The 27410-nt window shown below is 46.2% G+C and overlaps 1 protein-coding gene and 1 long non-coding RNA gene across 2 annotated transcripts in view; both read right to left on the minus strand.

Moving 5' to 3' along the window:
• The window catches only part of ANGPTL6 (angiopoietin like 6), a 34979-nt gene extending 30873 nt beyond the window's left edge, over positions 1 to 4106 (minus strand). Inside the window, exon 1 of the mRNA XM_055003132.1 lies at positions 3991 to 4106. The gene's annotated coding sequence lies outside the window, so the exon portion shown is untranslated. The remainder of the gene's footprint in view (positions 1 to 3990) is intronic.
• Positions 4107 to 16182: 12076 nt separating this feature from the next.
• On the minus strand, positions 16183 to 18528 carry LOC129345909 (uncharacterized). The gene is made up of 3 exons (XR_008598642.1): positions 17927 to 18528; positions 16621 to 16672; positions 16183 to 16282 (listed from the first exon to the last, which is right to left on the minus strand). It is a non-coding gene; the product is annotated as an uncharacterized LOC129345909 (long non-coding RNA).
• Positions 18529 to 27410: the final 8882 nt, after the last annotated feature.

Consider the following 27410-nt stretch of genomic DNA (forward strand, 5'->3'; position numbering starts at 1 on the left):
TGTGCCCACGGGCACCACGTTGGGGAAGCCTGCTGTAAGCAGTCCTTTGTGAGTGATAAGCCTGCAGAAGGGACATCTTCGTGCTGAGGGAGGGCATGCGCCCGTACTTCGCAGGGGCCAATTTTGGCCCCAAACAGGAATTGTCCCCACACGAAATGTGGAAGCATGCCCCCTGCCAACACAATGCCATCACTTCTGGAAATGATGTCATTACACTGGGAGCACTCAAGCTCTTTGCACACAAGCAAAGATCATCTTCCTGTTGAATACTGGGTCACCCCCCCCCCCCCGCCTCCTGCTGGGAGGGTATAGAGACTTGGCAACCCTATGATAAATTCTTCACTAACCTTGAATGCTGACTCACTCACAAGCTAAGCAAACAAGCGTCTTATCTCTGCTCTGTTACCCACTGCCCAGAATGTCAAGATTTTGTTTGTATACTGTCTGCTTTCAGTATTTGGATAGTTTGGGAGGTGGGCAGCTGCTGAAATTTTTTTTAATGGGTGTTTTAATGCTGGTGAATTGTTTGAATTTATTTAAAGTGCTGATTTTTAACATGACTTAATGCTGCCGCTTGACTTTAATGGATTAGCTTTAATGCATCAGTTTTGATGAGGTGCGTATTTATATTTAGAACATTTGCCTCCAGGCAGCTTACAACAAAAACAAAACACAGTCAAAAGGAATAAAAACAAATCATACCAATAAAAACATACCCATAAAATAATCCAAGTCAATAAAAACAGCCAATAAAAGCAACCCAAAGCATAAAAACACACAACACAGAGCAGTCTTAAATAATATTGATAAAACAGTCCTCTGGCAGACTATGAAACAGCTACAAAGATGGAGCATCTTAGTTAAAAGCCTGAGTAAAGAGAAATGTTTTGGCCTGGTGCCTAAAGGAGAATACAATAGCTGTCAAGGCTAAAGGGGAAGGGCATTCCAAAGGTGAGGTGCCATCACTGAAGAGGCCCTGTCTCTGGTTACCTTGCCTCTGCAGGTGGAGGCATAGAGAGCAGGGCTTGAGAAGCTGGGAGGCTGGACCATATGGGAGGAGGCAGTCCTTCAGGTACCCTGGCCCCAAGCCATTTAGGATATTATAGGTAAGAACCAGCACTTTGAATTCTTCTGGGAAACAGGTGGGCATCCAATATAGATTTGTCAGCACAGGGGTGACATGATCCCTGTTTCCAGACCCTAAAAATAGCCTGGCTGCTGCGTTTTGGGCCATTTTCAAAAGCAAACCCAAGCAGAGCTCATCACAGTAATCTAACTTGGATGTGATTAGAGCATGGATCACCGTGGCCAGGTCACACTTTTTGAGGACCAACCACAGCTTACATATCAGCTGAAGCTGAAAAAAGGTGCTCTGTGCCACGAAGGAAACCTGCGACTCCAGCAAGAGGCCAGGATCTAGCAGCAACCCAAAGCCATGGATCTGCTCCACCTTGTGGTTTTTCCTGGTTTTTACATGTTTTTAAAAAAAATTTGGAAGCCTGTTTGCTGCAGGAAATTTGAGGTAGGAAATTGGGGCTGGGGTACCTCCCTCCAGCAATGCCAGCTTCCTGCCTCTCCTCCACCAGCCTATGAGAGAGAAAAAAGTAAAGTTGCCATTAATGTGATGGTGTCACATCATGTCAAGCCACTTTAGGAATTGTCAAAGAGTCTATGATTTTACCATAGAGTTTCTGGTGATTCCTAGAACAGTATGGCATCACTTCTGGTTACCCCCCCCCCCAGAAGTGATGCCACACTGTCATGATGCTGGCGCACTCCATGTCCCTGCCATCCCTGTCTCCTGCCAAGTGGGCTGGTAATTCTTCGCCCCCGACAGGTAAATGGGAGGCCTCATGCTATTTCGTACAACATTTTGGAGAAGTGCCTGAGAACTATTTAATCAAGTAAAGGAAAATTCAGTTGCTTGTGTGGGAAATCAGCTGTTCCCTTTCCACACACTTGAGAGTTTATCAATCTGTCAGATACCATGGACAGCCAAGAAGACCAATAAGCAGGTACTAGATCAAATCAAGCCTGAATTCTCCCTAGAAGCTAAAATGACAAAACTGAGGCTATTGTACTTTGGTCACATCATGAGAAGACAAGATTCTCTGGAAAAGTCAACGATGCCAGGAAAATTAGAAGGCAGTAGGAAAAGAGGAAGACATCAAATGAGATGGCTAGACTCAATAAAAGCAGCCACGTCCTCCAGTTTGCAGGATCTAAGCAAGTCTGTTCATGATAGGACATTTTGGAGGTCTTTCCTTCATAGGGTCACCATAGGTTGGAAGCGACTTGACAGCACATAACACACACAAACGCAATCTGTCAATTGTATTTCTATCCTGCCCTTCTGTCCAGGTACTCAGGGATACGGCTTCCCTCTCATCCCTGGGGTTATCACAATAATTGAGGTCAGACTGCGGGTAAGTGACTGGCCCAGGGTCACCCAGCGCATTTCATAGCTGGATTTTCAGTGGTGCGTTCCAGTCCCTGTGAAGACACGCACATCTTCCCTCCAATCTTGCACTTCCTTACAGGAGTACAACACCTGATCTGCAGTTCCCTCTTGGTGGATGACTGTAATTCTCTCCTCCCGAGCACACGTTCTAATAGCCAGTGTAGTCCTGGGGTCAAAGTGCGGAATTAGGATCTGGGAGCCCCGGGTTCAAATCCCTCCTCTGCCAGAACCAAAGCCAGGCTAGGCCCTGAAAGTTCATGCTGAACAAAAATCTCCATTTCGCCTTTAAGTTGCCAAATGTCTCTTTATTTTCTCTAGCAGGGCTGCTGTGTCTTTAACAATTGGTAAAAGTGTAGTGTAGTGGTTAGATTGTTGAACTGGGATCTGAGACGCCCAGGCTGAAATCCCTGCTCTAGCATGGAAGCTCACTGGGCGGCTCTGCTGCAGTTACGCTCTCTCTGCCTAGCCCCCCTCGCAAGGTGGTTTCTGTGAGGATAAAATGGCGGAGGGGAGAGGAATATTGTAAGCTGCTTTGGCTTTCCATCGGGAGCAAATATAACAACAACAACAACAACATGTGATTTATATGCCGCCCTTCAGGACAACTTAACGCCCACTCAGAGCGGTTTACAAAGTGTGTTATTATTATCCCCACAACAACCACCCTGTGAGGCAGGTGGGGCGCAGAGAGCTTTGAAACAGCTCAGGGTTCCAAGGTCGCCCAGCTGGCTTCAAGCGGAGGAGAGGGGAATCAAACCCGGCTCTCCAGAATAGAGTCCTGCCGCTCTTAACCACTACAACCAAACTGTCTCTCAACAAATAAAATGCCACCTCTAGAATTTCAGTATGAAAGAAAGGGCAAGCCCATGGGGAATACAATGAAACAATGCTTCACAAAGTGTTCAATTTTTAAAGTGCCAGTGCTGTATAATTTAAACATTCATACAAATTTGTGCAGTTCTTACAGGAACAAGAATGAATCCAATATACAGAAAGTGCATTCAAAATTATTGCAACATGTCCGGGTGTAATAAAGTTTGTATAAATTTAAATCCTTGCATTAGTCTCTTTCCTTCTTTCTGGTGCTCTGTGCAAATTTATACAAACTTTATTACACCCGGACATGTTGCAATAATTTTGAATGCACTTTCTGTATATTGGATTCATTCTTGTTCCTGTAAGAACTGCACAAATTTGTATGAATGTTTAAATTATACAGCACTGGCACTTTAAAAATTGAACACTTTGTGAAGCATTGCTTCATTGTATTCCCCGTGGGCTTGCCCTTTCTTTCATACCAGTTTGTTACGGGGTTTGCCATCCCTCCCCTTTTCACCTCTAGAATTTCAGCCGAGCAGTTGTGAAAATCACAGGGGTGAGGAAAGCACACCTCCACAATGAGATGTGTGAGTCTCCCTGCACAAGATTCATTGCGGGGCTGATGGACCCCTTTCTGCTTAACATTCGCAGCCACTCTTCAGCTCAGGGTAAATATGTGGGGAGGGGGATGTTCCAAAATCTGTGCTTACCTCTAATTTGTAGGGCTTCGGGTTGCTGAAGCTGGCAAGTGAGCCCTCTTCACCCCCTTCTCCGCTGGGGTCTCTTGAGGTCGACTGTTCACTAGCAGGAACTTGCAAAAGAAGAGGACAGAGGCGATCCTTTGAGAAGCAGAGCCCAGAGGAAAGGGGGCGATCCCGGCAGCGGCACCACCCCGCCCATCTCCCAAGGCAGGCCACCCCATCCCTTCTGCAGAGGCTAAACAGCCTCCTATGATGAGAACCTCATTTTTGAACTTGCAATCATGGGCTATAAATATTTACATCTCACTCATTCCTGCTGGGAGAACCGCCTGCTCTCGGCCTCCTTGCGCTGCGGTCGTCTTTCTCTCTTCCAGCTTCTTTGATCTGGAAGCTGGAATTTGGCAGCCAAAACTTTCCACCACCAAGTCTCGAGAGTGCGCATCCAGATTCCCTCCCAGTGTCCTGCCCCAGCTGTGTCAGTGAGGAGGAACCAATTTGGGGACAGCATCTTAAGAAAGACAGATTGACCCAGTTGCACACTTGGCTTGCCTGACCAAAGAGGAAGCTTGCTTGGAGAAAGGGAGAGAATTCAACATATGAGAAAGTCCATGTGTTGAATGTCTGCACGTATGCGCTGGACTGTTTTGTGATTTTATCCAAAGTTGGTTTGCTTACATGACAAAATGTGAAGTTTAACAACTGAGTAAATGCATATTTTGACTTTTGAAAGTATGTAAATGCTGGATTCTGGCTCTAGGGCTGTATTGAGATGGAGATTGCCCAATGGAATGGAGCGAATGTATGGAAATGCTGGATTGGATTGTAACTCAAATGGCTGTTGGGATGCATAGATGGGCCATTGGAATGAGTGCATTCTCACAGTCTTTGCAGAGCACACTAATGCACACGCATATACAAAAATTACTTTTTCACAAAACACGACTAGATATGAATCTGGCAAGTAGAGAAGCTGATAAACAAGTGAACTTAACTGTAGAATGTGTTGTGTATTGTATGTTTGTCTGGGTACACGTTGTGTGCATGTATGTGAACACGTCTGTGCGTCAGGTGCACTGAATTTTGTATGGCTGCCTTCTGTTGTGTCATGGCATGAATTTCTCCAAAAGGAGTTTATTTCCATGGCCACCTTTCTCACAGAGAAATGATTCAACATGTAACTAAAAAAATACGTGTGCTGAATAACAGCATTTGTACTCGTAGAAATCCCTCTTGAATTTTTCTGAAATTCTGCTGTCTTAAGGCAGCCCCCCAAAGTCTGCTTCCAAGAACGGATCCCCTTTGTTTTAATGCATTCTTTGGTGCATAGGGGAGCTACATTGAGGACAGGGTTGCCAACCTCCAGGTGGGCTGAAAGATCTGAATTACAACTGACAAAGATCAGTTCCCCTGAAAGAAATGGCTGCTCAGGAGTGTGGGCCCTATAGCATTATATTCGGCCGAGGTCCCTCCCTTCCCCAAACCCCGCCCTCTCCAGGCTCCACCCCCAAATCTCCAGGAACTTCCCAACCCAGAGATGGCAACTGTAAGTGGGGGACCACTGATCTAGAGATGGGGAGGGGGGAACTTGTGAAGGTTGCCTAGAAGTCTCGAAGCAGAGGATTGGTTTGGGGGACCGTTCATTTGGAGACGGTATTTGGGGAGGGAGTTTCCCACCACCACTTGCTTAAACACAACCCTACTTCCTGCATTATGGGAGCAATCCTTTACATACTTACTTACCTGAGAATAAATCTCATTGAGTTCAGTGGGGCTTTACTGTCAAGTAAATGTGCTTTTAAAAAATCTGGGCTGTCGATTGAATGATTTTCTGGCTGCCCCACCCAGAACGAATCTTTCACACATTCTTAAAACGTAGTCAGGGGCACCGCCATCCTTCCTCTCCTGCTAGAGCTGCCTCCAGAATTCCTTTTGCTGCTTGCTTCTCAGAGTCAAAGTCCACATCACAAGGGCATTGATAGCACATATGTGTCCATGTACAAAGAGTGTGCGTGTGGGAAGAGGGCACATTGCATAAATGCCGTGCATGCGTGATCGTTCCTTTACCTTACTGGGTTCTATTGGTCCAAAGCACGCCCCCCCCCATCTGTTTCCAGTACTGGAAGGAAGAAAATTGTGCAGGCACACATGGGAACTGCACATGTACAGGCCAGCCACTGGCCTGTGCACGCACAGTTCCTATGTGGGACTGCACAGAAGACACAACAATGAAAACAAAGTAGCACCTACCTGCAACAGTTTTTCATCGAGTGTTCTTCTGTGCAGGCCCACATAGGAACTGCGCATGCGGTCAGCCACTGGCCTGTGCATGTGCAGTTCCCATGTGGGACTGCACAGAAGACACGACGTTGATTTTTTTGTTTGTTTGTTTAAATCACTTTACAGATGAATGGGCAGACATGAGGATATTCTGGTCATGTATAGCTTGAGTCTGCTGTCGAGTTCCTTTGATTATGTGCAGGGGGAGCATCCAGGATGCACAGTGTTGCCTTTTGTGCAACACCAGTCATGCTCAGACACTGGTTTTTGGCTGGTGGGAGCAGGCCCAGCCTGGCCCTGTGGCATTAGATAAAGAGGATATCAACAGTTTTCCCAAATCAAAATGGAAACCAAGGGCTAAATTTGCTTCTGATATTTCTGTTTCTTTGCTCATTCCCACACATGGCATCTAAACTCGATCCCAGGTCTCAATACTGTATCTCATTGGCGATAGCCAGGCTAGGGGATACCAGCACTTCCTTTCAGGGATCAACTGACCATACATTCTGATCTGCAAGACGGCTGAAAGCTTTCTGGGGCGCCCCCATTTAAGACCTTGCCTTGTGTTCATGGGGCTGCAGCTGAGACGCCACGGCAGCAGAGGGGGCCTGGGTGGGAACGGAACTGGACCAGGACACAGAGGACAAAGTTTACTGAATGACGTTGGCCTAGTTAACCTGCCTCACAGGGTTGTTGTGTGAATAAAATGTAGAACTTTTTATGAGCTACTTGGAAAACAGGCAAGCTGACAACATGAATTTGATTTTGTTCTTTTAAAGTGGAGCAAGGTGAGCTTAAGTTCTAAATCTCCCAATGCTGAGTTTTCAAGCAGTCAACATAAGACCGTAAGAGCCACGTGGGAGGGAGCCATCTACTACAGCTGCTTTCAACAGGTGTTGTCCTCCCAGCTGACATTCAGAGGTATGCTGCCTCTGAACAGGGAGGCACAAGTTGACAAGCAGCCACGTGTCTCTGGGATAGAGCTGAGCTGCTTGTTCAACCGCATTGTTTATTTCAGCGTCGTTTCCTTCTCCGTCCTTAACGTTTCACTTTTATTAAGCACTGTAGCCTGAGGAGGCTCCAGAGCGGAGTATTGAAGGCTGCTAGTGGGTGTAAAGGAGATAAACTCAGACAAAAGCAAACTCAGTCTTGGGGTGTATCAAAAGGGCCATTGCATCAAAATCGCAGGAGGTCCTAGCCCCTCTCTATTCTGCCTTGGTCAGGCCACACCTGGAGTACTGTGTGCAGTTCTGGAGGCCTCCCTTCAGAAAGGATGTGGACAAAATGTAGAGGGTGCAGAAGAGAGCGACAAGAATGATTAGGGGTCTGGAGACTGAGCCCTACGAGGAAAGGCTGAGGGCCTTGGGAATGTTTAGTTTGGAGAAGAGGAGATTGAGGGGGGACATGATTGCTCTCTTTAAATATTTGAAAGGCTGTCATTTGGAGGAGGGCAAGGAGCTGTTCCAGTTGGCAGCAGAGGGTAGGACCCGAAGCAACGGGCTTAAATTACAAGCAGAAAGGTACCGGCTGGATATTAGGAAAAACTTTTTCACCGTCAGAGTAGTTCAAAGGTGGAATCAGCTGCCTAGGGAGGCGGTGAGCTCCCCTTCACTGGCAGTTTTCAAGAAGAGGCTGGATGGATACTTGTCAGAGATGCTTTAGGCTCATCCTGCACTGGGCAGGGGGCTGGACTAGAAGGTCTATATGGCCCCTTCCAACTCTGTGGTTCTGTGAACTCATCTCTGTCCCTTTTGCTAGAACCTCTCGGTTCCACAGCAACCACCCTGCTCCTCAGCAGGTACCTGTTGCTCCCCTCCCTTTGCTATCGCTCTTTCCCTTGATCGTTCCTCCGCGGGTCCCATGCACATCAGAACAGCCTGCAGTGGTCTGACAACATTCATGGTGCACATTATGTGCTTCTTGCAGGGTGGCCACACAGAAGGCAGGCTGAGCTGCCTCACCACCGTGCACTGGGCCCAAAGCCCTGTGTGGTATCTGTACGTGCAGCAAGAACCACACGGTCTCATTTGATCCAGGACTTCTCGTCTGCCTGGGAAACACACAGACAATTCCACCACCCTATTGCTTCAAAGAAAGAAAAGCAGGAAGTTTGGCTGGGGTTATGCATAAGGCAATTACTTCGAGTTGTACATTTTCCTCCTTGGTTTAATGCACTTATAAAATACAAGAACTGTCTTTGTGGTCTTCCTGTCTAAGAACAAAAGTTTTCTTTCTTCCATTCTAATTTTGTTCCACTTGCATGTCCTTCCTTTAAAGTTAAATGCAATCTGTAGCTAGACATCTTAAAGAGCACAAGAGAGACAAAATAAATCAATAAATAAAAATAAAAAGAGCTGTCCCAAGCAATAGCACTGTGTGAGTAGATTCAGGCTGCTATTTTTCTGCTGGAACCTGAAATGCCAGCGAGAGCAAATGTATCTGTGTAGAGTGCTATGAAGTCACAGCTGTCTTATGGAGACCTCAGAAAGTTTTCAAGGCAAGAGACAAACAGAGGTAGTTTGCCACTGCTTGCTTCTGTGTAGCAACTCTGGATTTCCTGGTGGTCTCCCATCCATGTACTAAGAAGGGCTGACCCTACTTAGCTTCCAAGATCAGACAATCAAGCTAGCCTAGGCACCCAGATCAGGGCAGGAAGAAATGAGAAGTGGATAAGGGGGGAAATTTCAGAGTGCACTGGCATTGCACCGGTGAACCAGTGTTATGGATGCTCTGAGATTTTTTTAAAAAAAATCCTCTATGGCTTTACTATAGAGTTTTCGAAAAATCCTAGTGTGCCCAGTGCCATCACATCTCTTTTTACAAGAAGTGACATCAGCGTGATGGCATGCCAGCATTGTACTAGACCCTGTCTCTTTTTGTTCCCACGGACGGTTTCAGCAAAAATACTGGACAAACTTGATAAAAAATTATCAAACCCCCCACCATGGACAATATGGGAAGTTTACTGATGACAGTCTACATTACATCTAATTTTTTCCTATTATTAATCACTAACAGATCACGACCAACCATATCACGACAGGTAAATAAAACACTGGCCGTTTTCACACTGCTTACCGGCCACGGAACATCACGCCGAGCTCCCGGAATGACAGCGTCTTCCTGGCGCAATTTCACGTGAGAACGCTGTCATTCCGGGAGCTTGGCATGATGTTCCATGGCCGGTAAGCAGTGTGAAAACGGCCACTGTCAGTAACAATAAATCAATCTCTACTCTGCCAATGGAAGCCAACAGTCTTTCTGAGACGGTTGTGATTCAAACTGAGGGTCTGAATGCACCTTCACACAAAATATATACGTGTAAGGATTTCTGTTTTAGATGGAGGGGAACTATGAACCTGTTCGGTGTGAGAAGTGGTAGCAGGCCACCTGTCCAGCCCACAGGGTTTCTGCTCCTCTGCTTTTACCTCAGAGTGCAGGGCTAATCTCCCTCTGCAAAAGGGTACACAGAATTTTGGCAAGAGAGAAATAGTTCTCAGAAAGAGGAGCTCCGGCATTTGGCAGTCCCACCTCTGTAATAAGGTCTTCAGTCCTGGGGTCAATTTGTGGGCTGGTTCCTTGCTGTCTATTTTCCCATGTGATGAGAAGAGTACATTACGAGTCTCATCCAGAACCGATTATTTTCCTTTTAGAAAGTAGGTTTACTCTAGAAAAGCCCACATTTATATTTAATGTGAATTCTAGTTAATTTACTTCAGGCCTTACAACTTGAAACATTTCACAGCACTCCAAAGGCCTTTGACCTCTTTGCAGGATCTGACGCTCATCTGACCCCATGCGACCGGGCCACAGACATATCCCAGTTGCAAAAGACTGGAAATTCACATAATTAAATGGTAACAAAAGGAACATTTGTAATACCAAGAGTCTGATTGTGCGTGCGATCACTTCTGTCTCTTCTGTTCCGGAGAGAACTTCTTCACTCATCCTTACAGTGACTGGTCCATAACGCAGAAGGAGAGGGTTCTGGTTGTTATGCTGAGAAGAGGCAGAAAAAATATATTTAAGCGTCTGTCAGGGTGCCTAGGAAATCTACCTGCATTATTCAGCAAGGAAACAAAACAGGCTTGGTTGGGAATGGTGAGTTGCTATTGGAAAGAAACTCTTAGTTGTGATAAGAGCCGATACCTACAGCTGATACCTTCCAGATACTCAGATGGCCTGTGATTCACCTGACAGACACCACTTTGGAATGTTTGTTTAACTGTTATCCTGGGAGAGATGAGGAAGGAGGTGGTTCTCCTAGGGATGGGGCTGGGAAGGTGCTTAGAGGCTGGCTTATCTCTATCGCCTAGCGCCCCCCCCCCCCCCAAGAATGAACACGCATTACAGTAGGGGATGTCTGGGTCTGTTTGGTAATGCTTAAGGTATAGTTACAGATTTGACTCTTGCTGTAATGATTTTAAGTGTTTTTTTAAATGCTTGGTGTGGTACAGATTAAGTGGGTGAAGGTGGAGGGCGGGTATTACCCCCTGCTTCGCGCCTGATCATAGTTGGGTAAAGGGTGGGCGGGCATTGCCACCTGCTCCACTCCTGATGCCAGCTGGGTGAAGGGCAGGTGGGCATTGCCACCTGCTCCACTCCTGATCCCAGTTGGCTGAAGGCAGAGGGCGGGCATCACCACCTGTTCCACTCCTGATCCCAGCTGGGTGAAGGCAGTGGGTCGGCATTGCCACCTGCTCTGCTCCTGATCCCAGCTGAGTAAAGGGCCGAATGCTGACACACAAGAAACTCCGTGCATGTCACTGGATGCAGGGTGGACTTTATGAATACCCCCTGATGAAGTTGGTCCAATGAAACAAGACATATTGGCCGGCCCTTGTTGGGATTGTGGAACTTGTTTCCTGTGATTCTGGTTCCACCTGCAGCAAAAAGAAAAAAACATAATTAATAGGAATATGTAAGATTGAGGACCATCTAGGACACTTGCCTGTAGAAGTTTTTGTTCCTTTTGGGATCCAACTTAGAAAGAATGAACTGCAAACTCTCTGTTAGTTTCATAGTACAATCTATGGACTTAGTTGGCCATAATATCGTATTTATTGTATTATAAAAGGTTGCTCCTACAGTAGATTAAAACATACAACCTGAAGAGAGGACACGCTTATATGCAGATTAAAACGTAACAAAACTGCAATAAAGGTACTGGAGGGGGCGGGAAAAGAGGAAGGAAGAAGGGGTTCTTAACTCAGACCAGCGGCTTTATACTCATAATTCCTCTCCGGCAAAAGGTCCGAGATGTGAACGTCGCTCGTGTACCCAGAATCCCACCAGAGAAGTGGGAAATAAGCAGTGGGAAATAATGCGCCTAACTTGTGTTTTGCCTTCTGGAACTACTATGGTATGTATAGCTAGAGCTTGTATGGTAAGGTTTTGTTATTTTAATCCCCACAGTCTGTCTTTTTATATATCTTTGCACCTTAAATAACTGTATTTTTTATTTATTTTATTTATTATATTACCGTTTTAGTCTGCTCTCCCTGCCAGCCGGGCCCAGGGCGGAGTACAACATTTCAATTTACATAAATAACAGTTAAAAACAGATAAAACAGTATACAAATAACATTAAAACAACTTTATACCGTACAGCTTCTCTTCAGATGGCGACGATAAAATACTTGTGTGGTTCTTGACTCTGAAACCTCAAAAGGCTAAACCAGCGTCTTGACCCTGAACCCTTGACCAGGTAAATCTTTGCTTAGAGAAACTCTGCTGGCAAGTCACCCTTGCAAGGTAGACTTCTGTTTAGTTCCCTGGCAGGCCTGGAGATTTGTCCTTTTGCTCCTCTGCCTTGGGATAGACTAAAAGGACTGGTGGCAGCTACTGAGGCCAATGTGAGAGCAGTCTTTTATTGTAAAGTTTTGTTGAACAGCCATGTGGGGGCTCTGTGAGTGTTGCCCCCGGCCCTGGGTGGAGGTGGCGGACCCCCACGTCTCTTGAGATGCACCACGTTGCGTGCGACAGGCTGGTGATATGCGGGACCTGGATTGGAGTCGCAAGGCAGCTTCACGAGCAGGCACCATGGCTGCCTTGTGTCAGGGCTGTGCTCTCGCTGGCCAGCCTAAAGGTGCTGCTCCTGCTCCACTGCTGGCTGCTTGCTTACCATCATGAGCCGCTCCTCATTTGGCGACCCACAGTGGAAAGCAGGCCTCACCCAGGCCGCTTGATATAGCCCCTTCTGCCTCCGACCCCCCCTCTCCCCTGCTCTGCAGGATCCTACTCCCTTTATGCCCCTCCATTTCCTCTCCCCCTCAAGCCTGCTAGCCCCTCACCCCTGGCAGCAATCTGACAAGATCATTTCCCCCCAGAGTGTTTGGGCAGGTGCAGGGGCCACCTCCTCGAGGCAAGCTTTCCCAGCCACTCTACGCTCCACTTTGACCCTTCAGCCACGGAACTCCTTCACGCTCTCTGCCGATTCAGCAGCAAGCTCTAGAAGGCAGTTGGCCTCAGGCAAAGCACAGCCTAGGCCGTTCCGAACAGGTCATTGCCCCGCGTACAAGAGTGCAGCCAGAACGCCACTGTCACAAGCAGACTCTCTTTAAACAAAGCTTGCCTGCTATTCTCACAAAGCTCTTAGATCCAGAGGACTTAGCCGTGTTAGTCTGTAGTAGCAAAAGAGTAGAGTCCAGTAGCACCTTTAAGACTAATCAATTTTATTGAAAGCCGACGAAGAGAGCTGTGGCTTGTTGGGAGAATGTTGTGGGGGAGACCCAGCCGGGCCCTGCAACTCCCCCTCGGTTCATCGCTCAGGTTGCCCCTTACCAAGGCGATTGGGTAGAGCAGACTAAACTCCCTAACTGTCCCTGTCTAGAAGAAGTGCACTCTGTACAAAAGTGAGATTCCTTAACCAAATCAAAGCATTTATTGAATATATGACAAAGGTTATAATCCAAACCACAAAAGAACAACTTAATTCTAAAACTTAAAAAGATATATGCAGGCTAAAGCCACCTGTAGCAGTACAATAGTTCCTCCTCCCTCCTTAGTCGAAAGCTTTCGGGCTGCAATGCCATCAGCTGGGGAAGCTCCTAGGAGTCTCCCTGCCAATTGACAAGTGCAGCCCAGAATGGACTTCTTGAGGGTGGCGCCCTCTCTTCAGCACTCCTTCCCCTTGAGCTTCGCCTGGCACCCACCCTGTTACGGTGCTGCTCTGGACCCCTACCCGTTTCATGCTTTCATGGCCACGGTAGTTATTTCAGGGGCTGACTGCAGATTGGGACGGGTTTAATCACGACTCGTGAGGTTGATTTTACAAAAGGAATTTCACTGAGTTTCTGCTTGAATGTGTATTTTTGTTTAATCTTTTACGGTTAGCCACAAAGCAGGCCTGCATGAAGGCAGCATAATAGTATCTTAAACACAAGTTATTTTACCTCTGGGGGTGTTTCTAACGCCAAGAAGCTAACAAACCCGAGAACAGCTAGAAAGGAAAAATGGAAGGTTCCTTCTCTTTGTGCCTCACACACGCACTCACACCCCTCATGTTTCTGTGGGGCCGAAAACAGCACCTGCAACAGGAAAGGGGAAACTGAGAGCTGGCGGCACACAGCCTGGAAACCACAACACTGTATGAAAGGGCAATTATACGTTCTGCACCAAGTTACTTTTCGTTGTTCCGAAGGTGTTTGGGAGGGATCCAGGTCTCTTTTCTGAACAATCCTCTAGGTAATTTTACACCTCAACATACAAAGCAGGATCGACCAAAGGCAGAACAAGGAAGAAAACCTCTAAGGAGATGGGGGGGGGGTTAATGGAGGCAAAGGATAGGGAAGGGGAGCCAAAAGGAAGGGAAAGGACTGCTTGAGGGATGGATGTGCACCCATCAGCACCTCCCCGATAGACTGCTGGCTCCAACCTGCTGTGGTCTATATTGATCACGGTAGGAATGAGATTTCGTAATCTCCAGCAGGACGGATGCCAACGATTCTGGCGTCTGTGTCTGAAGTCGCTAGTTCTTGTTGGGCCCTTGCCCACTTCATGGACGTGTGCCTCAGAAAATGGGAGGGGGGGAGCACAGCCGCACTTTCCCTGGTCTCTACACCAGGGTCGATAAGCATCAAGCAGTTTGTTGAAAGCGTAGTATTTGTACCACTTGACTTGCGTAGTGCCAACAGAGCATGGCAGTGAGTTTGCACCACCAAGTTGACAGCATGCGCTGCCAATCATGACTGGCCCCACCCACCACAGCATGCTGCTTCTTTGGCTGCTGGGAAGCAGCTGACAGAGATCAGGCAGAAAGCCATGAGCACGTAGTATTTCCACTCATTCGCCCACAGAGTCACACAGGCATGAATGTGCTTTTCTTTAATATGCAAAGCTGAGATTACAAACGCATGAGGTGGCCTCAGGCAAGTCACTGGGGTGGATCCTACTCTACTGTACAAAGTCTATATATTTATTCATTCATTTATAAAGAATTTGCACCCCACCTTTCCTTTGGGCTCAAGTTGGAAGTTTTCTTCCAGTCTAAAGAGCCTTCTTCCAACTCAAGCGGTTCTCTCGTTGGAGAATGCCTCCACAGATAAAAATCAGCCTTTTAAAGATCAGAATGCCTCCGGAGAAAATGCAGATGCAGTACCTGAGCCAGCTTGGTTGTCAGTGCCACTTTGAGGCCCAAGACACACATCTTCATGGGGAACATGTAGTAGTAGCTGGTGGGGCCACAGGGACCACAGCACTTAGAGAGGAGGAAGGAGGGCCACAGAGTTCACAGGAGACGGGATACAGGCAGGATGGTCAGAGTGGTTCTTGGGACGCCTGCACTACAGTTACAAAGTCACTGTTCTCTGCTAGGCCTAAGAAAACAACCTCCCCCTGGTTCCTACCAGAAACAAAGAGCGCCACTCACCACCACGCCACAAAGGCGAACAGATACTGCTGTGCTGGGCCCACCCAGTCCTGTGGCCAGGGTTTCTTGTCGCCACTGACTTTGTCTTGGCATAACTCTGGAAAGGTAAGGCAGCTCCCAAAACACAGCCGGAATAGCATGTGCCAGATGCAAGTGAAAAAGGGGCATTCTAAGCAATTCCTAACAAGGGTCACACAAAGTAGGCTGGTATTTTCTTAATCAGTTAACTTATTTTAGCCTTAACAAAAAAACAAAGTGAAAACTATAGTTGAGAAGAAGAGAAAGAAAATTAGAATACAACAAAGATTTTTTTTTTTTTTAAAAGGATAAGCATTGCAAGGGGAAATCCGTGTAGCTCTGCCCAGGCTGGCATTTTACTCCACTGTGAGGAAGAGGAGGACGCAGGACTCCTTGCAGAACGCAGCTCCTGCAGCTACGAGGAGGTGCTCAAAAGGGAGGGGGCAAAGGCCTGCCAAAAGCTCAGCAGTCAGAGGGGTGGTGGTGTCAGACTTCCAGGGGATGGGGAGGAGCTTCAGGCGCCTGCTTCACTCCCAGCCCCTCCCTACAACTAGCAAACCCAGAACAAATCATGCACATAGACTTAATTCACAGGTGCGGTCACAGAATTCAGCTTCTACTGATGGGAAAGAATTTAATTTTTTTCATGGTACAGACTTTAAAAGCTGAACTTTCCTGGGCCCCTTTAAAACACAGAATGGTTTAAATGCCCCATTTCCAGATGGGCACTAGAGCAGAGTCCTGGGACCAGGGGGAGCTCTTCAAAAGCCTGGCCTGAAGGCCTCTCTGACATCACCCTCCGGCCAGTGAAACTAAAGAGAACCCTCACGGGAAGGAACAACAATTACAAATTAATAAACAACTCTATTATAAGTGCCCAAAGGGCCATATGTATTTCTTATATAAATAAACCAATCAGTGAGATGACCAATTACAATTTATACAATGATTCTTCCTTTAACTTGAAAAATACAAAGGTCCAAACAAAATGTGTCCTGTATCTTCTTTAAATAAAGTAGCATTCATGCACAGCTATGTCCACACATGGTAAGGGAATCCACGGCTGCACACCCAATCTGGGGCCGGCTGAAAAGCTCAGATTTCGAACAGAATCTTCCTCAGGGGCGTGGCCAAACACTGCAAAACAAACAATTGTTACAGCGTTTAAGGGTCTACCACACAGGTTTGTTGTTGATATCTGCTGACAATTGTATATTATGATGAATTTGTATAAATTGGATGTCATGTAAAATTGCTTATGGTATAGTATGTAAGATGTTTGTTTTGCAGTGTTTGGCCACGCCCCTGAGGAAGATTCTGTTCGAAATCTGAGCTTTTCAGCCGGCCTTTAGTTTCACGGTTACAGTACGGGAAGTGCCATTGTTTTGTTGATCACCCTCCGGCCAGGCAGCCCAATCACCAGCCTGGTCCTACAAGACCCCACACCATGTTCCCACCTACATTCTGGTACTCACAATTCTTTTGAAGTTCTTCTGCCAAATAGCCACAGCATGCAAGATATCAATGCTGGATGGGGCAGGGGAGGGGAGGACAGATAAGCAAGTGTTAGCAGGAGACCTGAGAAATGAATGCCAACCGCAACTACCGAGAGAGAAAGAATTGCAACTGCCTCAGTTTAGAACTGAGATGTCCAGACATCCTTTGCAATCCAAGAAAAGTGTTAAGACAAGCAAAGGGAGAATTTCAGTTTTCAGCAAAAATTTTGATACTTGCTCTCATGTAAACTTATCTAGTAATGCCTACATTCAATGGATAAATGGGTTCCTACCGACACAAACAAACGTGCAGTTTAAGGCAGTGATACACACCTGATGGCTCTGGAATCACATGGGGCTCTGTGAATGGCTATCTGTGACTCTTCTGAGCACCTTTTATAATGACTATTGGCCAAAGGGAAAACTGTTTAACATTCAAGACACAATACAACTTGTCAAGGTGTGGAGATGTCGGAGTTCTGAGTACGAGGCTCGAACAACAAATGCCTGAGGTGGCGGAATGGGGCATATCGCTGTTGAACGCCAAGCCACAAAATGGAACTCTTTGTAAGCAGAAAATTTAGCCTGGAAAGAAGTTCTAACTACCCCCAGCCATGCAGAATTAGAGCAGAACTTGAAGGGAAGTTTTACTATAAAGAAGCAGTGTGTGTGTGTGCACATGTGTGTGAGATTTTTTTAAACATTCAGCCAAACAAGAGCTCAGGAGAGCAAAAAACCTCGCACATGTTTTGTGTTCAAAGTCTGTCTTGCAAGCGCTTCCCCTCACTCCAGATGTTCAAGCCCTGGCTAAGGTTCAGCAGTAGTGGGAAGAGACAGCCTGACACGCTCAGAGGTCCTCTGGTGGTTGCAAGGGCTATATTATATATCATTGTTTCTGTGTGTTTGGGGTGGTGCAGAGGGCATACAGGAGTCATGTTGCTCTTTTGGCTGATGGGAAGTGCGATCTGTGGAGCGAGTGCCACTGGTTTAAGGCATCCAGTCCCTGTGCTATGCATGGAAGGGTGCAGGCCAGTCCCTCAGTCCACCAAGTGCTCCACTAGAGGCACTTCCCATCACACTTACTCAGAGGTTTACCCACACTATACTTGGCCCCATTTTAACTAGTCCTCCATTCCTCTTGTGTCATAACTTTGCACCTGTATCCCCCACCCCTCGAACAAGACATGATGTACCTTGTGGAAGAGACCTTTCTAAGCCATGTGCGCAATTTCTGACTTCTCTGCAACAATGAGGACTAGAAACATGAAGATCATTCAGTGCTTACCAGGGCATTAATGCAAACACAGATCTGTCAAACCCTCATATTTGGCATCATAATGCTTCAAGGATTCCACCCAGGCTTGGACAGGCATGAGGTGCCGGGGGACAGCAATGTTGTACTTTCATAGGATGGGGTCACTAGAGACCCCACCATGGCATATTGCTAAAAGGAAATAAGAGAAAAAAGTACAAACAATCATACTGCAAGTGGGAGCTACCAATTACCAAAGGAAGTCATTTTGAAAACTTGCAAATAAATGCACAAGTTACTATTATACACGTATTTTAGGAGCCCATGCATGCCAGTATAAGTTATCTACGACACAGGCACCTTTAAAGAATGAACCACCTCCCTTCCTCTTCGTTTTTAAAACATCAGGGTAGTGCAATAAAAGAGGTCAAAGGCTGGAAAACCATTTAAAACAACTAATTGTTGTATTCAGATGTTTAAAGGTAAGAACAGATGCCCAGATGTCAGCATCTAGTGTTTAAGGAGCGCCCCCGGGACGTTTCCTGATTGTGCCTTTTAAGCGCTGGAGAGTCCGTCAAGTCGCAGCCGACTTCCAGCAACCCCGCAGGGTTTTCAAAGCAAGACACGAACCGAGGACGCAGCCGGGCCCCGCCCCGCGCCCGGGCCCCGCCTTCCCCGCAGCCTCCCCCGCGGGGCCGCTCCCCGCCCCCCTCCGACCGGCACCCCGCTCAAAACAGCGCGCCAGAGGGGCCGCTTCCGGCACAGCGGACGACGTCAGAAGCCAGGTGCCACTGGACTTGGACCCAACTTCCGGCGAGGCTCAGACCAGCAGTGGGCGCTCTACCCCCTCCACATCTCTATAGTGCTGCAACCCGCACAGACAAAAAGCCAGGTCCGGAAGGTCATAGAGAGGAGACAGAGCACCCCCCCACTTCCGGCCTGAAGCCCAGCCCTTTCCCACTCTCCCTGTCGAGGCTTCGAGTCCTTAGCGGAAGTTCAGGGTCCCTCCAGCCTTTTCTTCTCTCTCTGGGCGAGAGGCTCTTCCAAGACACCGGGGGCGTGGCCTAGCCAGGGGGCGGTGTCTAAAAACAAAAGCAAGACGGTGCTGCCTGCTTATTTGCATATGCCAATTAAACATCGCCCTTGGCTGCTGCAGCTGCAGAATATTGCACAGCGAGTGGGGGGGGCAAGAAGAGGGACGCTTGGGCGGGCTCGAAGCGTCTTTCCGATGAAAAAGGCTGAAAATTCAGGGGCTAAGCTACAAGTGACGCCTGACACAGGTTGGACACTTGTCGGCTTCCCCCAAGTTTTGATGGGAAATGTAGGCATCCTGGTCTTGCAGCTGTAATGGAGAGCCAAGCTGTAAAACCAGGATGCCTACATTTCCCATCAAAACTTGAGGGAAGCTGACAAGTGTCCAACCTTGTGTCAGGTGTCACTTGTATCTTGGCTCTAAGCTTGGAGGAAATACTGCCCGACTGCGGGTTGCAAAATTACCCAGGTGGAGAAAGTGGGCATACGACTAGCATCAAGGGGCACCTTTTGCAATAGACTCAAGGCACACGTTGCCGTCCTAGGAATGGTCACTCCAGTCCCAGCCCATTCACTTCAGTCGGTTTAGTCTGGAGTAACTCTTCTGAGGGTTGCACGGAAAAGGAAGGAGTACCTCCCACAATGAGGAGTTGACCTGGGAAACTCATCACTCCAAGATGTGGGGATGGCCATACATTTAGAAGGACTGCAACACAAGCCGGGCAAAGATGAGCTGTGGCTGCCTGGATAGCTGACTGGGGCTTCTGGGTTCAAAGACAGGCTCTCTGGGCAGCTGTCAGCAGGCCCTGCTTGTGCCCTTCCTTGGGGCGTTTGATTTTTGGAAGCAAGATGATGGAACGTTCCTCTGACCCCGCAGAGCTGCTTCCCTGTTCTCAGAAGCGATAGGAAGGCACATCACCACAATACTGTCAGATTGCATAGCTCCAGCAACATCTCACAGATTGTATTTCTCCACTGCAAATTAAAAAGACACACACTATTCTCCCACTAAGCATCACTTGCTTGATTCTCCACACGCACGCACGCACACACACACACAACCCTTACTACCTAACGATGAAGGCATTTATCTGCCGGTGTACCCTGAACCAGTATTTAAGTAAGTAAGTAAATGCTGTTCAGTTTCTTTTTAAAAAAATGAATGTAAGGATGTTTAATGCATTTATTTATTAAAAATCTTTCTGTCCCATGCCTTATCTCTTTGGACTGAAGGTGGAGAACTATGCAACAACCAAGTGCCAAACCACAAATAATAATCCAATTAACAACATTAACATTAAATACACAATTCACCAATATAAAAGCATTCAGACTTAAAACATGGAAATGTTTATTTATTTACTTTCTTTATAGCCCACCTTTTTCACTGAGACTCAAGGCATGGTATAAAGCAATGCAATCAGACAATAAATCATCCAATAAACAATGAAATAGGACTGGGATTACAAAAGGTGGAGAAGCAATGCAAAAAGAAAAGGTATCGGACAGGATGTAAACTATGCAAAAAAATAAAATTATAAACTTAAAGCTCCAAGGAAAGGCAAATTCACAGTCAAATCTGCTAGAAAAATTCACCCTCCTGCTTTTGTTCCAAAGCAGCATATTTGGTTCTCCCATCTCCGTTTTATCCTTCCAACAACCAATAGGTAGGTTAGACTCAGAATGAGTGGCCATCCAGTGCCTTTTATGGCAGACTAAGATTGGAACTTGGGCCATTTTCACACTGCTTACCGGCCACGGAACACGGCGCTGAGCTCACGGAACGACAGCGTCTTCCTGGCGCGATTTCATGCCAAATCATGCCAGGAAGACGCTGTCGTTCCAGGAGCTCGGCACCATGTTCCGTGGCTGGTAAGCAGTGTGAAAACGACCTTGGTTCTCTCTAGTCCTGACATTTCTCTCTAGGTCTGACATTTTAACCACAATTTTGTGAGCAAAAACCTACAGAATGCACTCACGCTTCCAAGTAAACGTTTATAGGACTGAGCTGTACAATTCTGCATTATAATTACAAAAATAGTCTTTGAATGAAATATCCAGACCAGGGAGGATAGTATCTTCAAATCAGGGTCACCTGCACTTACTTTTTTCTTTGTAGTAATTTTGCAAGTTGTTTGCTTCCCCCATTTTTATGTTTTAAAAACACATCTTTATTTGCTCTTATCTCATTTCTTCCCTGCTAACAGAGCATTCCCAAGCAAATCTACTCAGATTCCCATTCAAGTCTGTTCAATGGATCTTACTCCCAGGAAAGCATTCTTAAGATGGCACTGTAAGGCTTTGGAAAGCGTTGGCAGGGCTTTGTGAGGGTCTTCCCTCCTCATAGTTCTTGCTGATTTCCTCCACAAATAACAACATTTGATTTATATACCACCCATCAAGATGACTTAACACCCGCTCAGAGTGGTTTACAAAGTATGTCATTATTATCCCCACAACACACCCCCTGTGAGGTGGGTGGGGCTGAGAGAGCTCCAAGAGAGCTGTGATTGACCCAAGGTCACCCAGCTGGCTTTAAGTGGAGGAGTGGGGGATCAAACCCGGCTCTCCAGATTAGAGTCCCGCACTCTTAACCACTACACCAAACTGGACACCAAAATGTCAAGTTGATCCAACCAAGGAACAAAAATTTCCCACACTTGTGTTTTGCCAGAGGCAAAAATGGCAATTGTGGACAAAACAGAACGAGCAGGAACACTTTTGTCAAACAACCTGCAAAGTTGGGCACGCGGGGGGGGGGGGGGGGTCATGACTACCTACAGCAGTGATATTCGGTGGTCTGAGAGCCACATGTGGGTCTCTGACATCTGGGGCTCTCCTGCGCATTTCTTCCCCGATGTGGCAACCTGCCCCATGTTCCAGGAAAGTGGGTAGTTTCTTTAGAAACTGGAATGATTTCATCATGACCCGTTTTATGTTTAAAACACAACAGAACTTTACTATGACAATGGTATCAAGGCTATGGAGATGTAGGGGTTCTGTGTATGAGGCTGGGTCAAGATATGCAGCTGAATAAGGTGGAGGAACGAAAGCCCATAAAACAAAGTTCGCAGAAGTGGAGAAAGGCAATCCAAGATGCTCAGAGGTTCTCTGGTCGTTAAAAAGGTAATATCAGGAAATCTCACATCTATACTTCTAGAATTATAAATATCAAAATGCAGACTGTAAAAATATACTCTCACTGGTATCTGACGCCAGTCAAACTCAATCATGTAAACCATGCTATTTCTCCTAAATGTTGGAAGAAATGTGGCGAGCTGGGGACCTTTCTCCACTGCTGGTGGGAGTGCAGATATGTAAAAGCATTCTGGGATAAAGTAATTAAGGAAATAGAGTTTATTTTTGGATATGTAATACCTAGAACATATGAAGTAATTTTATTAAGCCACTGGAAAGATCCAAGGATTCCAAAAAGCAGAATAAATCTAATGCTCACATTATTAGCGATTGCAAAACTAATTATAGCTTCTAATTGGAAACAAAAATCCACACCGACAATTTCTAATTGGCAAGGCCGAATTTGGGACCATTTTATAATGGAAAAACTTTCGGATCAACTTGCCCAAAGGGAAAACCAAAACTATAAATCCCACCTTCTGGAGCAATGGTCCCCAATTCTAGATTACTTAACAAAAGATGAAAATATGACAAATGTAAGCAAGAAACATGACCTCTACTATTCCCTAGCATATTTATGATACCAGTTGGCACATTAATAGGATCACCAATAAGCAGTAACCAAACCTGGAAAAAATTTGTTTAACAGAGCTTTTCCTATATATTTTTGTTACACAACAGCCACTCAAATAATTGAATATTGAGTATTGAACCATGTAACAGGAGGTGTACTTTTCTGATTGTTGTATGTAATATACTATGTTGTTAACTGGTTCTTGTTGTTTTAAAAAAAATTATTGAAAACGTTGAATAAAATACAATTAAAAAAAAAAGGTAATATCAGATATTATTGTCTGGGCATGGTTGGGGGGGGGCGTGGCGCACAGGGCATATGGTGGAGGCCCTTTGGTGGAGGGGAATTGCAAACGTGGCTCTCCACAAGGTTGCCACTTCTTAAGGAAACCAGCAGAGGGCAGCCCAGGCATATTTTTATGCCTGAGCAAAAACATCCCTGAAGATGTTCTCTTCTCCTCCATGCAGCAATAGTAAAGAAGGGAAAGAAGAAAACTGTACAAGTAACCACAATCTAGAACTGAACTGTGGAACAAACCGTCTAAACATAGGCAAGTTGTGTTCCCATCGAGAGGCTGCTGCACTTGAAACCAGCTGCAGTTCCTGAGTTGTCTTCAAGGTCTGTGCCACAAAACAGCTGTTAAACTTATAGTGCTGTGCTTGTGGGCTGCAGTTGCCTGGTAAACACTGGGACGATTAAGACATTTGTTAAGACATCACTTACGTTGCATACCTGTGGGGCAGGGAGCCACTCATGCTGCAAGTTTGAAACTTGATTTTAAAAACGACAATCAGCACCAAACACAACAATTAAAAACTCTTTCAGAAGAGTTTTTCACTCTCTCCTGAGTTTTACTTACTGTTGAGAGAAGCAGGGTGTTGTTAGGGTCATTTGGGAGTCACAATCAACAGCCACATAGCAATTGCGTTACACCGCACCACTGATGCTCTGCTTACAAGTGTTCATGCACCTTCTCTTGTGTGGGGTTGCAGGTTTTCACCTATGAGATCAAAGGACATGGTGGTGCTTGAACCTTTCTGCAGTGCAGTGCAGCCCTTATTACCAATAGAGCTGCACTGCATATTTCACTAGTGGTTTATCCTTGGGATGATTCTGAGACAGGGAAAGAATGACAACTGGATATAAAAGGCAGACAGCAGAAAAAAAGATGCTAAGCCCCTGTAGTACTGCAGAGACCCCTAGAATTTACACTTGCTTGGTTCTTCTTCTGTGCTCTGAAAAGGGTTGTTCACAACACACCATTTCCTGTGGTTCCTCTGGCCTCTCCTCCTCCTCCTCTGTCTCCTCTTGCTGTGATCTCTCCTCATCCCTTCCTTTGGGAGCGTCAGCTTGTAAACCCCTACTGAAAAAAGGGAACACTGATGAGTAATGGTTGTTGGGGGTTTTCCGGGCTGTATTGCCGTGGTCTTGGCATTGTAGTTCCTGACGTTTCGCCAGCAGCTGTGGCTGGCATCTTCAGAGGTGTAGCACCAAAAGACAGAGATCTCTCAGTGTCACACTGAGTGTCAGTGTCAGTGTGACACTGAGAGATCTCTGTCTTTTGGTGCTACACCTCTGAAGATGCCAGCCACAGCTGCTGGCGAAACGTCAGGAACTACAATGCCAAGACCACGGCAATACAGCCCGGAAAACCCCCAACAACCATCGTTCTCCGGCCGTGAAAGCCTTCGACAATACACTGATGAGTAAATTTACTTCTCAAGTAGAGCCAGCAATGATGGAGAACACACACCTTTGCCAGCGCACACCATTTTTAAAAAATTAATTTACTTTTTAATTAAGCTAATTAATTAACATACAACAAATAGAAATCAACAATGAACATCAACTGTAACACAACAACTAATCAATAATAGTTTACAAGTTTTGAAGAATATTAACATTACAACAACTTTTAAACAAAGCATATTACCAAATATCAGAAAACTGAGTCAATGTCTGAGCAATTCTTATTTTGGGATGTAAATCGTGCATGTCTATAAAGTCAAGAAAAGGGAACCATTTCTCATAGAAATTGGAACTGGCGGGAAAGCGTTCAGCATTGAGAATATTATCATTAATTTTATCCAGGATGAAATGGTCCCATATCTTAGAGAGCCACATCTCTTTAGTTGGCACTTTCTTCAGATTCCAGACTGAAGCTATCGCTGATTTCGCTGCAACTAAAAATATTGCTATAAGATTCCTGATAGCTTTTGGGATCTGTGGAATATTCGATTGGTCTAGAAATATAATTGAAGGTGATAATGGAATATCGTAATTCGTTATCTGTTTTATTACTTCCAATATTTCTTTCCAAAATGTGGCTATCCGTGAACAACCCCACCAACGAGAGAAGGATCCTACCTCATTGCAACCCTTCCAACACAGGGGAGAGCAAGAGGATGACATTGTAGACAATCTTTTAGGTGTCAAGTGCCACCTGTGAATAATTTTAAACGATTGGAGTCTTACAGAAATTACTTTTGATGTAAATATTGAAGATGACAGCGCACACCATTTCACCCCGCTCTGCAAGTGCTCCACTGTGACTTCACGTGACAAAATTTGATCCTTGATCTAATGGAGGTCTGCAAGAGGGCCTTCCTCCTGGAATGAACCTACCTCAGAAGAAGAAATCAGACGTCCAAGGCGCTCTTCAGAGAGGTTACGATGATCAGCCTCAAGGACATCAGAACTGCGTTTGTCAGGCTAGGGATGACAGGCTATGGCCGATGGACCCCGGTACTATCACAGCAAGAATCCAGGCTCTTGGTTCAAGGTTTTATTCAGGAATCAGATCAGTTCCACAAATATGTCCATAGAATTACTCAGAAGCAAGGTAAGCAACTAAGCAGTAAGAACAGGTTGACAGGAATGGCAACATGTGGGAAAACCCTTTATCTTAATGCACACATTTACTCCCTCCCCCTCCCATCAGTAAAACAGGACTTTTGGCGCGAACCCGTCCTGAGAACGTCTCACAAATTTGTACTATCAAGTCTAGACACTGAGAAAGCAGGAGATCAAAGCTGAAACACAGCAGTATGTGGGAGTGAGCAGTGTACAAGGTCAGAAGCACTGAGCGCTTCTACAGTCCGTTAGGTAAGACACCTGCAGCTTCAGTAAGCCTGTGAAAGCAAAACAGTTATGGCACTGGCAATATGACACCAAGTTACAGCATGAAACATTGGTTCAGAACAACAGGTCAGCATCAAGTAATGGCATGGATGGGGCACAGACGTGACAGCATTAAGAACTTGCACGATTGGGTGGTGAATCAATGGAGACAGCAACAGCCCAAGCTCAGACACCAGAAAACTCTGCAGAGAGAAGAAGCGCACACGATGATTTTTTTTCTTAGTCCTCCAAAATGCACTAGCCAACCATTTCTATGGAATTTTTTTAAGTTAATAGTGGGAATTAAGATGTCCAATTACAGTAATTAATATACAGTGGAGTTAGTCGTGTTAGTCTGTAGTTGCAAAATAGTAGAGTCCAGTAGCACCTTTAAGACTAACCAACTTTATTGTAGCATAAACTTTCAAGAACTACAGCTCTCTTTGTCAGATGCATCTCTTTACTATTTAGTAATTAATAGGAAAGGTGAAGCAGAGGGGGATGGACCACCAAGAACCTCCTCTAGCGTTCAATCATATTATAACATATGTGCAAAATTATTTTGTTTAAATCTGCCAGAAAAACACCAACACTATAAGTACAAATTTATCTCATGCCCCAAAATGCTGCTCTGGATTTCACCACAAGAAGCCTTTTTAAAACGAGAAATGGTAATCAAACATAAGTGGTTAAGGTATCAAGATATATTGGATTTATGATCACAACGTGAATGTAAAATGAAATTGAGAGAAGATTTGAATATACAAGGACATACTTGTCAATTTTTTATGCACAATTAATGGAAAGACTTGAAGTTATTAAAGATGTTGGGACTTGATCAATCTATGATGGTATTTGAAACAGTTTTATGTATGACCGATACACGTATTATTGCTAAAATGTATACATTTTTGTTGAGGTTGGAAACAGAAGAACAGGTGAAAGTATGTATGATAAAATGGGCCAAGAACTCTGGATCACTTCCATAGCAATGGCCCTGATCAGGCTAGCCCAGGTGGGCCTGATCCCGTCAGATCTCAGAAGCTAAGCAGGGTGAACTTTGGTTAGTACCTGGATGGGAGACCTCCAAGGAAGTTCAGGGTTGCAGAGGCAGGCAACGGCAACCCTCCTCTGTTAGTCTCTGGCCATGAATACCCCACGGGGGGAGGGGGGCATAAAGCTGTGACTTGAGGGCACTCTCTCCATAGCAATGACTGGGACCCTTAGGGAAGAATCCAGCCGGTCCAGTTTTCTTTTGGAAGCGTACTGCAAAGCACTCCGTGCTCTTGAGCAGCGGGGCAATCGCAGGGCTCCTTCAGCAGGGCTGATTCTGCCCCGCCAAGGGAGGCCTGAACCCTTTCCCTCCCAGGTTGGGAGGGCGAGCCGGGCCCGCACAAGGGCGACGCTCGGCATGCCGACTTGGCGCGCCGCCTTTGCCTCTGCAGAGGCCCCTTCCCCGCTCGCCTTCCGAGATGTCCCCTTCCCACCGGGACAGCCTCCAGGCAGAAACCGCTCCCCCCCCCCGCCCCCAAGTTGGCTGCGGAACGAAAAGGCACCCAAGCAACGGAGCCTGGCTGCGAGTCCTGCTTCCTTGACGCCGTTTATGTGGCGGAGGGGGGTGGGGGGGGGTAGCCACGCCCAAAGACCACCCTG

This window comes from Eublepharis macularius, chromosome 19 (genome assembly GCF_028583425.1).
Source record: "Eublepharis macularius isolate TG4126 chromosome 19, MPM_Emac_v1.0, whole genome shotgun sequence".
Classification (NCBI taxonomy): Eukaryota; Metazoa; Chordata; class Lepidosauria; order Squamata; family Eublepharidae; genus Eublepharis; species Eublepharis macularius.